Source organism: Sorex araneus, chromosome X (genome assembly GCF_027595985.1).
Source record: "Sorex araneus isolate mSorAra2 chromosome X, mSorAra2.pri, whole genome shotgun sequence".
NCBI classification, from domain to species: Eukaryota; Metazoa; Chordata; class Mammalia; order Eulipotyphla; family Soricidae; genus Sorex; species Sorex araneus.
In genome coordinates this window covers 352,752,639-352,766,221 of record NC_073313.1, presented here as the reverse complement: position 1 = coordinate 352,766,221, position 13,583 = coordinate 352,752,639, and the positions used below count along the sequence as shown (strand labels likewise).

The window sequence follows — 13,583 nt, the reverse complement described above, 5'->3', positions numbered from 1 at the left end:
CTGGTTTCTGGTCCTTAACCTCACAGTGTACTCTCCATTCCCTTCCGGAGACCTCTTCCCTCTGTTCTCTTTCACAATCCCAGTTTTGTCTTCAAAACTGCGCTCATACATACCAAAACACTTTCCCTTAACACACACACACACACACACACACACACAGAGACATCTAAACTAAAGGAAACTCCTTTGCGCATACACTCCATTTCTCTCTAACACACACAAACACACACATAAACACACACACACACTCTCACACTCACAAACACACTCTCTCATTCTCTCTCTCTCTCTCTTACACACACACACACAGAGGTACATCTAAGACTAAATAGGAGCCCCTCCTTTGCGCTTACACTCCATTTATTTCCAAGAACCTAATACACAGTGACACCAGAGACAGCTCCACAGCAGATCTGGTGGATGTAGGACTAAATGAATTTTTCCTTCAGCAAAAAAGTTGAATGAATTTTACCTGCTCAAAGTAGAGTGTGAGGAGTCCGAATACCACCCAGCCTCCCCTGGGACTCCTGGATCCTGAGGTGAGAAAGCTTGACCGAGCTATTGTTTCTCTACAGCAGCCCAGGCTCCGGCACCTCATGTAATTTCCAAGGGATGTAGAAGCACGCTCAAGAAACCCTGTGTTTTGTGCCAAATCATAAACCCTCAGCATATTTACAACAAAACCTCCCGGGAGCCAAGTGTCTATTGCTGTAGCAATGTGCCACCGTGACTATTTATTTCCTGGGGTGAAAAAAGTTTCATGTGACTTTTTAAAAGATATAATAAAATAAACGCAGTGGTTTCGATAGCCCCTGAGCTATTATTTGGAAGTTAGAACACAGGTTTTTATGTTTAGCAAACATCTTCATCCAGCTCCTGGAAGCTATCCTGGAAGGATTTTTTTAGTGCGTTCTGCTCAAAACTACTGTAACTAATTCCAAACTTGATCAACATGAAAAAAATGATAAAGTAATGAGATCCCCCAGGCAACACAAGTCCAGAGAGCGTTCAATTTGACTTGTTAAAATTAATTCTCCCACCGTTCCTTCATGCAATCCATTTCCCTTCATTTCAGGTCTCCAAACAAGGAGAAACACAGCAGGACAGAGCTGAGAAGAGTGGGAGAGGATCTCAGATATATGTTTCCCCCATGAACACACACTGACATCTGACAGCTCAGAATGAACCCCAGGAACTGCTTAAGAACAGGCTTTCCCCCTGAGATGCTGGAAGAAATGCCCATTCCTCAGCAAATTAGAAATGCCCAACTGTGAGTATCCTTCCTTTGCCATGCAAACTATGGCTTTCTTCATTTTTTTTTTCTTTTTGGGTCACACCAAGCAATGCTCAGGGGTTACTCCTGGCTCTGCACTCAGGAATCACTCCTGCCAGTCCTCAGGGCACCATATGGGATGCTGGGGATCGAACCTGGGTCATCCATGTGCAAGGCAAATGCCCTACTCGCTGTACTATTGCTCCTTCCCAAAATATGGCTTTCTTTACCTGATTTCCACAGCAGGCTAACCTCAGGACACCATATGGGATTCTGGGGATCGAACCCAGGTCATCCATGTGCAAAGCAAATGCCCTGCTCGCAGTCCTATTGCTCCTTCCCAAAATATGGCTTTCTTTACCCAATCTTCACCGCAGGCTAATCATACCCATGAGTTTCCTATGAATGTGGCTTAGTGAAAGAACATTCAAATAATACCAACCTTAATCAATTTAGCTGCTTCTGAAGAAGTTCAAGACGGTCAGTGCAAACAAGGTTTAAGGGAACTGTTACTGTGTGCTACATAAACTCAGAAACAAAAGGTAAAAAAAAATATATATATACATATATATGGTGTATCTAAAGGGAAGAAGTTGTCTAATTCGCTTATTTGAAGTCACAGATCAGTAATATACCAGACGAAATAAAATTTTGATTCAGAACATAGTAGATGCAAAGAGATCAACACATAAAACAATGAATTTAACTTGGCAGAAGAGTTACTCTACGAGGTATAGCCGAGGGACCTTAAAATTCCTCAGGCTTTTCAAAGGGTCCACAAGGTCAAAACTATTTGTATAAACTAAGAAGCTCTTTTCCTGTTTTCCTCTCATTCTCTCAGAAGAATACAATGGAGTTTTCCAGAGGGTGTAAGAAATGTGACTAGGGGCGGGAGCCACCGCAGCCTGCCAACTCAGTTCAATCCCCGGCATGCCATATGGTGCCCCAGCACCACCAGAGGTAATTCCTGAGCACAGAGCCAGGAGCAACCCCTGAGCATCGACAAGTGTGACCCAAAAAGCAAAAAAACAAAATCTAAATAACAAAACAGAAATGTGACTGTAAGACCAAATGTAGAACCAGATTTAAGGATTCCCACTTCCTTACAACCACACAAAAATTATATTCATAAAACATTGTGTCATCATTTTTTTGGTATGGGGTAATTTTTTTTTTGTTTTGGAACTGCACCCAGCTGTGCTCAGTTCTTACTCATGGCTCTGCACTCACGAATCATGTCTGGCTTAGGGTCCATATGTGGTGCCAGGAATCAAACCCAGGTCAAACACATGCATGGCAAGCACCTTTCCACTGTACTATCTCTCTGGCCCTTCAGTCATCTTTTTTTATTTTTAAAAGTCGTTTTTCATAAAAATTGGCCATTTTTCAACATTTAAGATGACTGTTATTACTGATAAATTCTCATTATGCAATTTTTAACTTCTCTGTTTTAATTTCTAATATAAATATTAGCTGACAGAAACTACATTAATAAAATCATTTGGGGGCTTGGGGGAAATTCTCAATTTTTAAGCATATAGTGATCTTGAGATCAAGACATTTATTATATTCCAATATTGCAATCTCAATTTCTTCCCCCCTCAATGATTTTTACTGCAGAAGATACACAGGACATGAAATTCATCATCTTAATCATTGTAAATGGTATTAAATACATTAATGAAGTCATGCATCCATCACCACCAGCCTTCTGCAGACCTCAATTAGTAAAACAGAAACTCTATCCACTTCTGTCCAATCAAGTAAGCTGCCTGATACAATCACAGTTTCCTTAAAAGTGACCTCTGGGTTTGACTATGAAGAGCAGGACCTTATTCCTAGGAGATCTACTTCCATCACCTCCCTTCTGCATCAGATAGTCATCAAGTTCTCACACTCAAAACTAACTTCCAGACCTCACAACCGAAATCTGCATTTGTAGGACAATGCAACTAACCCAAATGCCAAAGACCATTATAACAAGGAATTATTTCTAAATTATGGATACTAAATTACAATTGAAGGGTCCAATAGGACCTGTTTACTAGTTCTTCACTGTTGATGTGAATGGTACAATTATTGGCCAAAAATGAAAAAAAAAAATAAGGCAACAAGGAGTAAATGCATTCAAGGTATTGCATAACTGCACACCCTGCAGTCATTGTTTTAACACTGCAGGGAAAGAGCCACTAGACGAGAAGGAAAAGAGCGAGACAGCTTCCATACTTTGAGGGGTGGGGTGAGGATTGGGGTAGACACACTCGGCTTTGCTCAGGGCTTACACCTGACAGTGAGCTCAGAGATCACACCTAGCAGGGTTCAGGGAACCATACGTGGTGCCAAGGATTAAACACACATCAGCTCCATGCAGAGAAGATGCTCTACCTTCTGTAGTTTCTCCAGGCCCAGCCTGCACATTTTAAGTCTGCAGGCACCAGCAGAAAGAAATTCTGTGCTAATCCCCAAAAACAATGCATGGCTCTGGTTATTTTAATTTTTTTCAATTTTTTTTTCAATTTCTAATTAGAGGCCCTGGGAAAATGCTAGAAGGTAAAGTTCTCAAGCAACTCATGGACTTCTAGGAGATTCTGAATGGTGTATCTCTAGAGCCCTCACTGGATGATTTGTGATCTTAAGAAGAAAGGAGGTGCGGAGACGTGAAGGCTGTAAAAATGCCTTGCTAAGCAACATATTTAAGCAAGGATAATGACCGTGAGAATGTAGACCGAGTGGGGTGAGGGGACGCTTTCCCCATAAAGGAACATTTTTGTTTTACTTTTATCCCCAAAGAGACAAGCTTCATCTAGGAGACTCAACCCTGAAAAGGCCTCCGAGATAATTGTGGCCATGCAATGTCCAGTCCCCAAAGGGGATGCCTGATTCAGAGGGTCTCATGAGAGCACCGCTCTTAAAAAACTAAATCTTAAGAACCCACAAGAAAAATATTGCTCCACAGGTATGATGCATTGATCTTAGAGATAAGAAAGCTAAAATTGCTCTTTCCTGGACTCAGACATCCCCTCTCAATCCAAATCAGCAAACCACAGTCCTAAACCACCAAGTTCATCCATCTCTTTGGTCAACTTAATTTTTTACCTTAAATGCTTTTTAGGTTCATCTTGGCATGCTTTTTAGGTTCATCTCAGCATGCCTATCAGGGCGTAGGTAGGTCAAACTCATTCCAGAAGAATGACATATAAGCATGTCCCCCTTTTGCTCCACGCTCATCGTTTGACAGGGCTGAAGTCAGCATTCTTGGCATAAGTCTTGAAGAGGCAGCAGTCTTGAAGAAAAGTCTTGAAGCTGAGCCCCAGCTAATCAATGAAGTAACTTTTAACTTTATGGTCTGACTTGCATTCTTATTCCCTCTGCCCGTGAACAGGCCACAGGGTACTCTGCCACTTCAAAGTCCCATTGGGCTTTCTGTGATGCTCACTTACCGCCTTTGGGCCAATATATTCTGTTCAACACGAGTTCCCATTTTTCCAATCACACCGGACAAATTTTTACAAAACATTCATGGGTTCAGAGGCAGTCTCCTCAGACAGGAAGATCAGAGAAGGGGCCCACTGAGCCACAGATGGCTTAGAGCAAGCCTGGTGCTCTTCCTCAGCCCCGTCCCTCCTGTCAGAGCAGCTGGGCATCTCTTCCCCACCAGACTTATCACAGTGTCTCTGTTTATGCTCAGGCAAAAGCACCTTATCGGTGATTATCATTGATCAAATGCTCCAAAACTTTTTAATTTAACTTCTTGTTTTCACAGATTTTCGCTCATCATTTTCACAAATGTTCTCACCTCAAAGAGTTTTCCTAACCCAATTTATTAAAATGGTTCAAATGAACACAGAAAAATGACGCCAAGAATATTCACAGAAATATTTCTTTTTTTAATGAAGGAGGGGGTCCTAGGGATGGAGGGGAAGGGGGACCAGGACACAGGGTGGGACAAGCAACAGATTCAAATTTGCCCAGCATCCAGAGTTAGGACTCAATTTTTAATATTCTAGAAGTACTTGTACAGAGATGTGTGTGGATGTGTGTGTGTGTGTGTGTGTGTGGATGTATGTGTGTGTATGTCTGTGCTGACTTATTAAGAAATCAGACTCAGCCTCCTGACTTCATCTACACCCTACCTTCCAGGAGACACAAACAGTCCCTGGGCCCATTCTGTCTGTTTCCTTTCATAACCGGATGTATATGTGGTGTCTTCACTTTCCTCACCTCCCATTCATTTTTTAACCCTCATCTGACTGATCTGACTTCAATTCTCTCTTCTGCAGCTCCCCTCATAAGCAGGCCCCCAACTGCCATGCTTGAACATCTTTTACCTGTTCTCAAATCAAGTTTTCAAAGCTTTCACAGTGTCTTCTCTGCCGGCCAGAGAGACAGTCCAGGGGGAGGCCCTTGCCTTTGCACAGGTACAACCACAGTTTGGTCCCTGACAATGCAGATGGTCGTCTGCGCAAAGCCAGCCATGATCCCTGAGCACAGAACCAGGATAAACCCTGCAGAGCTGGATGTGGCCCAGGCCCCCACTCCACCCCACCCTGCCCCAAATAAACTAGTTTCTTCTCTACCGTGACATTCATTTTTCTGTCTGTGTCTGCCACCACCTCCTCATCAATGCTTCGTTGATCACTGTGTACCCAAGGCCCAACATAGTACATAACACTGAATTACAACTAAGCACTGAAATACTTGTTGAATGAATGCTTGAACATACTTGTCTATGTATAGAAGATGAATATATACGTATGGTTCCATAAGTTAATCATTTCATAAACACTGATAAGCATCTACCAGTTGTGGATTGAGCTCAGCAGAATCTTCAGGATGACCAGCAGGACACTTCCTGTCCAGTGATTTCAGCAAGCACATTAAAACCAAGCGCTATCAACCTTAAGTGCTTATCTGTACATTACTGGTTAAAATCACATCTTGAACTTTTACTAAAGTTACACAATTGAAAATAAAGTTATAGGGTCTCTTGCCCGCGCACCTGGCTGTCTTCCCCGGGGCCTCCTCAGAGGGGATGGGCTCCAGCTTCCCCCCAACCCCGAGCACAGCTCCTGGAAGCCAAAGACCTCCAGGGCCTAGCCACAGCCATGCAAAAGGCCCCTTTCCACACATTCGGATGAACCTCACACATGAAGGAAACAGCAGAGGAACCCAGGTGTATGGAACCCGGGGCTGAGACCTCCAAGGCTGCTTGGATCGGGACTGGGCCTCCTCCACCCAGATTTCCCATCTCCCAGTAGCTAGGCAGTCACACCCAAGGATTGCCCCCGGCGCTGTGTAATCCTGTCAATGACCAGCATCCAGATACTTAAAAGCAAGTTCCCAGAAGCGCGCAGCCGCAAAGCGGCCGCACAATATCTTATAGCCTACTTCTCCCTCTGGGAGAACCTGGCAAACTACTGGGAGTTTCCTGCCCATATGGGAGCCTGGCAAGGTCTCAATGGTGTATTAATATGCCAAAGCCAGTAACAAGCTGGGGCTCATTCTTCTGACCCTGAGGAAGCCTCCAGTACGGCATCATTGGAAGGACAAGTAGAGAGGCTTCTAAAATCTCAGGGCTTGGACGAATGGATATGTTACTGAGACCGCTCGAGAAATTTGACGATCAATGGGATGATGATGATGATGATGATGATGATGGGGGTCTCACTTCAAGCAATCACAATGCAATATTCTGCAGGATTTCAGAGAGAATAAGACCCCCTTGTCCACAAAGAAAAATACTGAAATCTAGTCTAATAACTAGTTATAGTTGAAAAGGAGGTGCATGCATCTGATTGTGTTTTTTTGTGTGTGTATGTGTGTTTGTGTGTGCACTCCAAACTCTCAAAGATGATCTAGAATTATGTTTCTCAATCTTTTTGATAACCGTGGCCCCTTCCCATCTTGTTTTCTTCCTGTGCCCTTTTCCATTTTACAGGTTGACCCCTACTTTCACATTGTGGCCCACCCATTTACTTGATCTTTTCCTCTGGTTCTTTTTGAATATCCTAGAGACCCAGAGTGGGACATATGGCACCAGGCTGAAAAACACTGATCTAGAAATGATAGAAACGATAAAGGAAACTGGGGGTGGAAATCCTTCTAAGTCATTATGCATAATTATGTATTATACATAATTATACATTATACATAATTGCACATTATACATAATAACTTAGAAGGAGGTGTGTGTGTGTGTATGTATGTGTGTGTGCGCGCGCACGCGCACACATGCACTTATTTGTTTGGGGCCCATACCTGGCAGTGCTCAGAGCTTACTCAGGCTCTGCATTCAGAGCTCACTCCTGGGGACATGTGGTGCCAGGGTCAGCTGCATGCAAAGCAAGCACCTCACCCACTGCACTAGCTCTCAGGCCCCATCACCTCCTATATTCAATTGCACATTCTAAATATTGCTATTGTAGTCATCATCATAGGGAATTGCCTCTATACTTTATTTACCAAGTCCTTGGAAGCAAGAATTAATCAACATCAAAACATGCTTTCTCCTCCTCCCCATCCCTGTTATGCACATTAATACAAGGACCAGTAACCAAAAACAAATCCAGGATGAAATCCAATTCAGCCACTTCCAAGGATGCTCTGCAATTCTTTTTCCTCTTTATGAGGTAAAAATATGAGAGACTTGGGGCCTGGCTAGATCTATAGTATAGCGGGTATGGTATCTGCCTTGCATTTGCCTTGCACATGGCTGAGCTGAGCTTGATCCCTGGTACCCCGTATGGTCCCTGAGTCACCCAGGAGCCCTGAGAGCATAGCTGAGTGAGAAAGAAAGGAATAAAGAAAGAAAGGAAAAAAGAAAGGAAGAAAGAAAGAGAGAGAGAAAGAAAGAAAGAAAGAAAGAAAGAAAGAAAGAAAGAAAGAAAGAAAGAAAGAAAGAAAGAAAGAAAGAAAGAAAGAAAGAAAGAAAGAAAGAAAGAAAGAAAGAAAGAAAGAAAGAAAGAAAGACCATAGTGGGGGGAGGAAGGGAAGGAAGGATGGAAAGAGGAAGAAAGGAAGGGAAGAAAAGGAAAGGAGGAAGGAAGGAAGGAAGGAAGGAAGGAAGGAAGGAAGGAAGGAAGGAAGGAAGGGAGGGAGGGAGGGAGGGAGGGAGGGAGGGAGGGAGGGAGGGAGGGAGGGAGGGAGGGAGGAAGGAAGGAAGGAAGGAAGGAAGGAAGGAAGGAAGGAAGGAAGGAAGGAAGGAAGGAAGGAAGGAAGGAAGGAAGGGAGGGAAGGAGGGAGGGAGGGTGGGAGGGGGGGAGGGAGGGAAGGAGACTTAAAGCCACAAGACCTCTAGCTGTGGTAAAGTTCAAGGCTCTTTATTTCGAAGATGCTCTTTCCTTCAGCTACAACATGGCTTCTGGCTCCCACCCTGCTCAGTCCTTATCACACGCAGTTACTATGAGAACTGAAATGAGGTAATTCCATGAATATTTTGGCAGTCGCAACAGTCTATACAAAATGCATCATAATCATTTTGATGTTCATGAGAACTCAAACAATTTGTGTCTCGTGTTGTGAAGACTCAAGTCCAGTGGAAGTTTGAGTTTGTGAAAATGTCTTGTATTCTGCCTCACCATCGGGTACACCGCACCCACACAATAGTTCCTGGTAGGCTGGTTACTGTTGGCTTTTGGGGGATTTTTGTTTTTAATGAATGATTCACAGTACAGCATTCTGCTATTCTGCTGGGCTCCCATTGATAATAAACAGAGTCTCTGGAAATAGCCATAATGTTTACCTAACCTGTGATCTTTCTGAACTCCCTTCCTTTGTCTCAACTATCTGAGCAGAATTCCACCATAGAGAAGACTATTTTGGCAAAAGCCAAATGAACATTTTTCTAGAACAGTCTTAAAAGAATCCTTTTAAGGATGACATAGGGGATCAAAGTCCCTTCGTAATAAAGATACCCTACATGTTTCAACACATTGGTTCAGCAAAGTCTAAGTCCTTCAAAGTGGTGGGCACTGTCTCAGGACCGTTGGACTTGAGGGACAGTCAAGAAGGACACAATCTCCTAAGAAGCTCTAGTCCGACTGCTAAGAACAGCATCCAGAGTCCCACTGACCTAACTTTGTCTAAGTTACTCACTTGGTCTCATTTTCATCATCCAAAACCAGGATAATAAGAGTCCACCTCCGACTTGTCATCAGAATGTTTAAACGCATCCAGAGCTTTTAACCCTGTGTCTAGGACAAGATGACAATAGCTTAGCTAAACAGATTGAGATTCAGAGAATCAAAGAGACAAGGAAGGTTCAGAAAGACAGAAAAATGAGTTGGAAAACATGACCCCCCACCCCCAGCTATGTCCTATACTGTTCTCTCCTTTAGGTGTGTGGGACAAGTGATAGAGATGACAGGTGATAGAGAATCCACCTGAGAAGCAAGGCAATAAACTAAGCAACCTTCTCTTCTGCCTCCACCTCCCCTGCAGAGTTGCACTCACCTGCTAGTGAGATCTCAGCCCCAGTCCCGTCCTTGTGGCCTCCCATCCCACTGGGCACCGACCTGGAGGGACTCCATCTACTGCTGGCTCCCTCAGACATACAGCGAGGATAAGCGCCTCATGCCTCTTGGGGTTGTTTCTGAAGATTAAATGAGATAATGCCTGGAAAAGTGCCAAGCAGAGTAGCTGGCAGATGGTACACCGCCAATAAATCCCTTTTTTTAAAAAAAAAAAAAAGAAGGAAGAAAAGAAAAGAAAAAAAGCAGGAGCAAGAGGAAAGCCCTCAGGTACCCGCTCCCTGGAAGATGACACACATCCCAACTGCCAGACCACGGACAGATTGACGTCTCTGGGAGAACAGAGGGTTTGGGGAATCTATGAAGGAATGCAGAGAAGGGGAGAGCTAACTGAAGACAGAAGAGGTTTTCTGGAGGCCCCACTCTTCCCCGTCTGGAAAGAAAAAAAAAAACAACAATAAGGCAGAAAAATACTTAGCTGGTGCTTTGCTGCCAAGCTCAAGCTCCAAAGCATTGGACTGGTACTATTTTAATATTGCCGAACAAAGCAAAGACTACTTCCAAACTCCCAATCTGCTCTCATACATGTGACTGGCAAAAAAGCTCAGATTTTTGCAGCATTCAATAATGGCTTTTCGTTTGGGGCAGCTTTTCCAGGTAATAATGGCTCAGAACCAAGACTGAAACACAAGAGTGACCACTGTCTCCCTAGAATATTCGCAACATGCTTGAGTTCTTAAGCACTTCCGTATCACCTTTTCCTCCCTAGCCCAATATTGACAATTCTTAGTTCCGCAGTGACAAACAGTATTCGAACAAGAGAAAGGAGAAATGGTGTGGGGGTGGGAAAGATGGAGAAGGGTGGCACTGGCATAGAAACTTCATCTGCAGAGCCCAGAACCTGTCCCTAAGTGGGCAGGGAGAGCTCCTTACAAATACACGTTCCATGTCTCGGTTCACTACCCGTGAAACTTACACATGGCACTAAGCAAAGCCCCAGAATCCAGGCGGCTGTCCTTCAGCCTCAAGAACACAGAGCAGCTGTCTTTTAGCAGGAAACTTCCCAATTTACCTGGGAAGGCATTTGCACGCAGTCTAAAAGGGGAGCAGCGAGGGCCACACACAAACATTTCCAGGGGCGATTCCATGCCAGCCACTTAAATACATAAAAAAATAAAAATAAAAAAAGGCCCAGGAAAGGTTTCTGATCTGCTTTTCCTCTGCCGCCCCACTCTTCGCGGCGGGTGAAGATGAAATACAAAAACCAAGAATTGGGGGACCTCAAGAATCCTCTCCACCAGGGCCCTAAGGAATCCCTTCACCCCTCATGTCTCAACATCCAAAAAAGAAGGTTCCCCCAAAGAAACTCCCCCAGGTTACTCGAGTCAATAGGTCTAGTTATTTGTTGGCCTCCCTCCCTGCCGCGGTCTGCCAGAATCTCTCAAAAGAAGCGAGGAAAGAAGGGAAGGGGGGGTAAGGGGTGGGGAGTAGAACCAAGGTAGGAGCCCTGCAATGCGAAAGACACCGGGCCTGGCTTGCCGCAGCCCCCGCGGGCCGAGGTTCCTTCCCCCGAGGTCTAGAAGACATTCCCGGTTTGGGGGTGGGGGGTGAAGGTTGGGGGGGGGCGCCAAAACTGGAAGTTCCTCATCTCGGGGCACCCACTCCCAACTGATCCAAAGGCTGCGGCGCGGCTGTTCAGCGACCCCGCACGCCCCCACCCCGAGCGCGCCGGCGACGTCTGGGCGCATCGTGGCCCCGGGGCCACCGGCGCTGCGTGCGCTCGTCCCGCGGCTGTCGCGGGGCGCCCGGCACCGCGGCAGGGCGGAGGGGAGGGGAGGCAGGGCTGGGAAGAAGGCGGAGCGGGCGGCCCGGGAAGCACTTACATTCGCCAGGAAAGCGCCTCCTCTCGAGGAAGAGAAGGCAGGTTTCCCGGCCGCGGAAACGCCCCAGGGATGCCCCGTGGGCCAAGTGCCGCCTTTTCCCGATCTCGTCCTCTCCACGGCACCACCCACGGCCACGCGCGCCGGGAGCCGGTCCCGGACCCCCCGCTCGGCTTATCCGAGGGACCCAAGACCCGGGCTCCGCGCAACAGGCGGGTCCTCGGGGGAGGGCGGGGAGGGGGGGCAGCGGCGACGGCGGCGGGACGCCCGGTCCCCTGCCACGCAGGTGCGCGTCTGCGGGGCCGTGCCCTGGACCGCCGCGGGGGCCGGGCTGGCTAACACGGGCTGGGCAAAGTTGCGGGCTCTCTCGGAGCGTCTCGGGGAGGTGGAGGCAGCGGCGGGTACCTGCAGGAGTCCCGGCGCCGCCGCCCGCCCGTCCGCGCCGCAGGGATGAGGCCACGGCGGCGCCGAGAGCCGGGGGTGGCCCGCGTGGGTCCGTCCGTGGATCGGGCTGTAGGGAGCGCGGCGGCCCCGAGCCGCGGGTGCGGCGGGGCGGGCCGGGGCGGAGCCGGGCACACGGCCGCCGCCCCATTGGTCCCCGCTCCGCCCGCCGCCCGCGTTCGGACCCGCAGCCCGCGCTCTCTCCTGGCCGAGGGCGCGGCGCCCGGGCGGTGACAGACGGCCGGTGGCGGGTGGCTCCAGGGGTCAGGCCAGGCGAATGGGGCGGGGGGGCCCCGGATTGATTGGCAGATACAGCCCCGCGGGGCTCGCACACCCAAGAGCACTGTCACTCCGGGAGCCGGAGCGCGCCCCGCACCCTCCCCCCAATACCTGGCGCCCCAGGGGGACTCGGAGCGCTGGACCCCGAGCGGGACGCACGACCTCCGCCGCGACCCCGGCAAGCGAGCGCCCGCAAACGGGTCGGGGATTTCCTAGGAAGTCGCGGGGCCCCAACTTGTTTGAAAACAAAGTGCGAAGGAGTGAAAAACCCTCCTCCGGGTTCTGCCTATGCACCGCCAGCCCCGCGCCTGCAGTCGCACGCGCCCAAAGGGAACCAACTGTTTTGGACACGCTCGGATGCGTGACTTACCGAGTCAGAAGAGCTGTCGTCGGAATAGGCAGCCGGCGGAAGCGGGGGGCGAGTGGGATCTCCTTCCAGGAGGGGGCGGGGGGGAGAAAGCGCGAGGTGAGAGGGGGAGGCCGGGGACCTCCGCGCGCGCGTGTCCAGAAGGCGCGCCGGCCCCTCTGCAGTGAGCGGAACGTTCAGTGAACCGCCTGGAGGAAATGGGACGCTTGGGGACCCACCCCCGCGCTCCCCCGCCCGCCCCCAAACTGCAGATTTTTTAAGTTGTGCAGACTTGCAGTAATTCCTCGGAGCCAGCTGCTCCAAGCTGTAGGCGCCCAGGGTTCCCGGGTTCCCGCCCGCCTGCCCGCTGGGTGTGCTGAGATACACCAGCTGCCCCCAAGCTCAGCCCCGCTGACCTTTGGCCTCAGAAGAGATGGAGCCAGACCTCACTGGAGCTAAAGTTGCAGGGCCGGCGCCTGAGAGAGGGACAAAAAGGACAAAGGGATGTAAGGAATGGATGAAGAACACTTGACTTCACCCCGAGGGTGGACGGGTGGTAAGGGGGCGGGGGACCCTAATGCTTTCATCAGTACCCCCAGTGGAAGTCAGGAAAAAAAGGAAACAAACGGTCAAGTACATAGCAGGCTCCTAAGAGGTGGTGGGACTTGACAGGGAGGTTTGACCGGAGCAGAGTTTTACCAAGGAGATTGGCCGAGGAGACGTTGCCAGCACTCGCCGCAATCTCGGGGACTTCCCTTGGGGGGTGGAGCAAAGAGGTGCAGTGGCAGGGAGTAGATGTTTGAAAGGCCTCTATCTAGAATCCCAGAAGGCTGCCCCCAACTCCTGCATATGCCGATCACCCCAACTCTTCTTCAGCCTTAAATCTAAGATGATCC

The 13,583-nt window shown here is 48.3% G+C and overlaps 1 protein-coding gene across 10 annotated transcripts in view; it reads right to left on the bottom strand.

The window, feature by feature from the left end:
• The window catches only part of KCNS3 (potassium voltage-gated channel modifier subfamily S member 3), a 49,604-nt gene extending 36,777 nt beyond the window's left edge, over positions 1-12,827 (bottom strand). For 3 of the 10 annotated variants that reach the window (XM_055121385.1, XM_055121389.1, XM_004609342.3), the window contains exon 1: positions 12,027-12,220. The gene's annotated coding sequence lies outside the window, so the exon portion shown is untranslated. The other 7 variants (XM_055121387.1, XM_055121391.1, XM_055121394.1 and 4 more) reach the window with 5 other exon arrangements.
• Between the last annotated feature and the right edge of the window lie 756 nt (positions 12,828-13,583).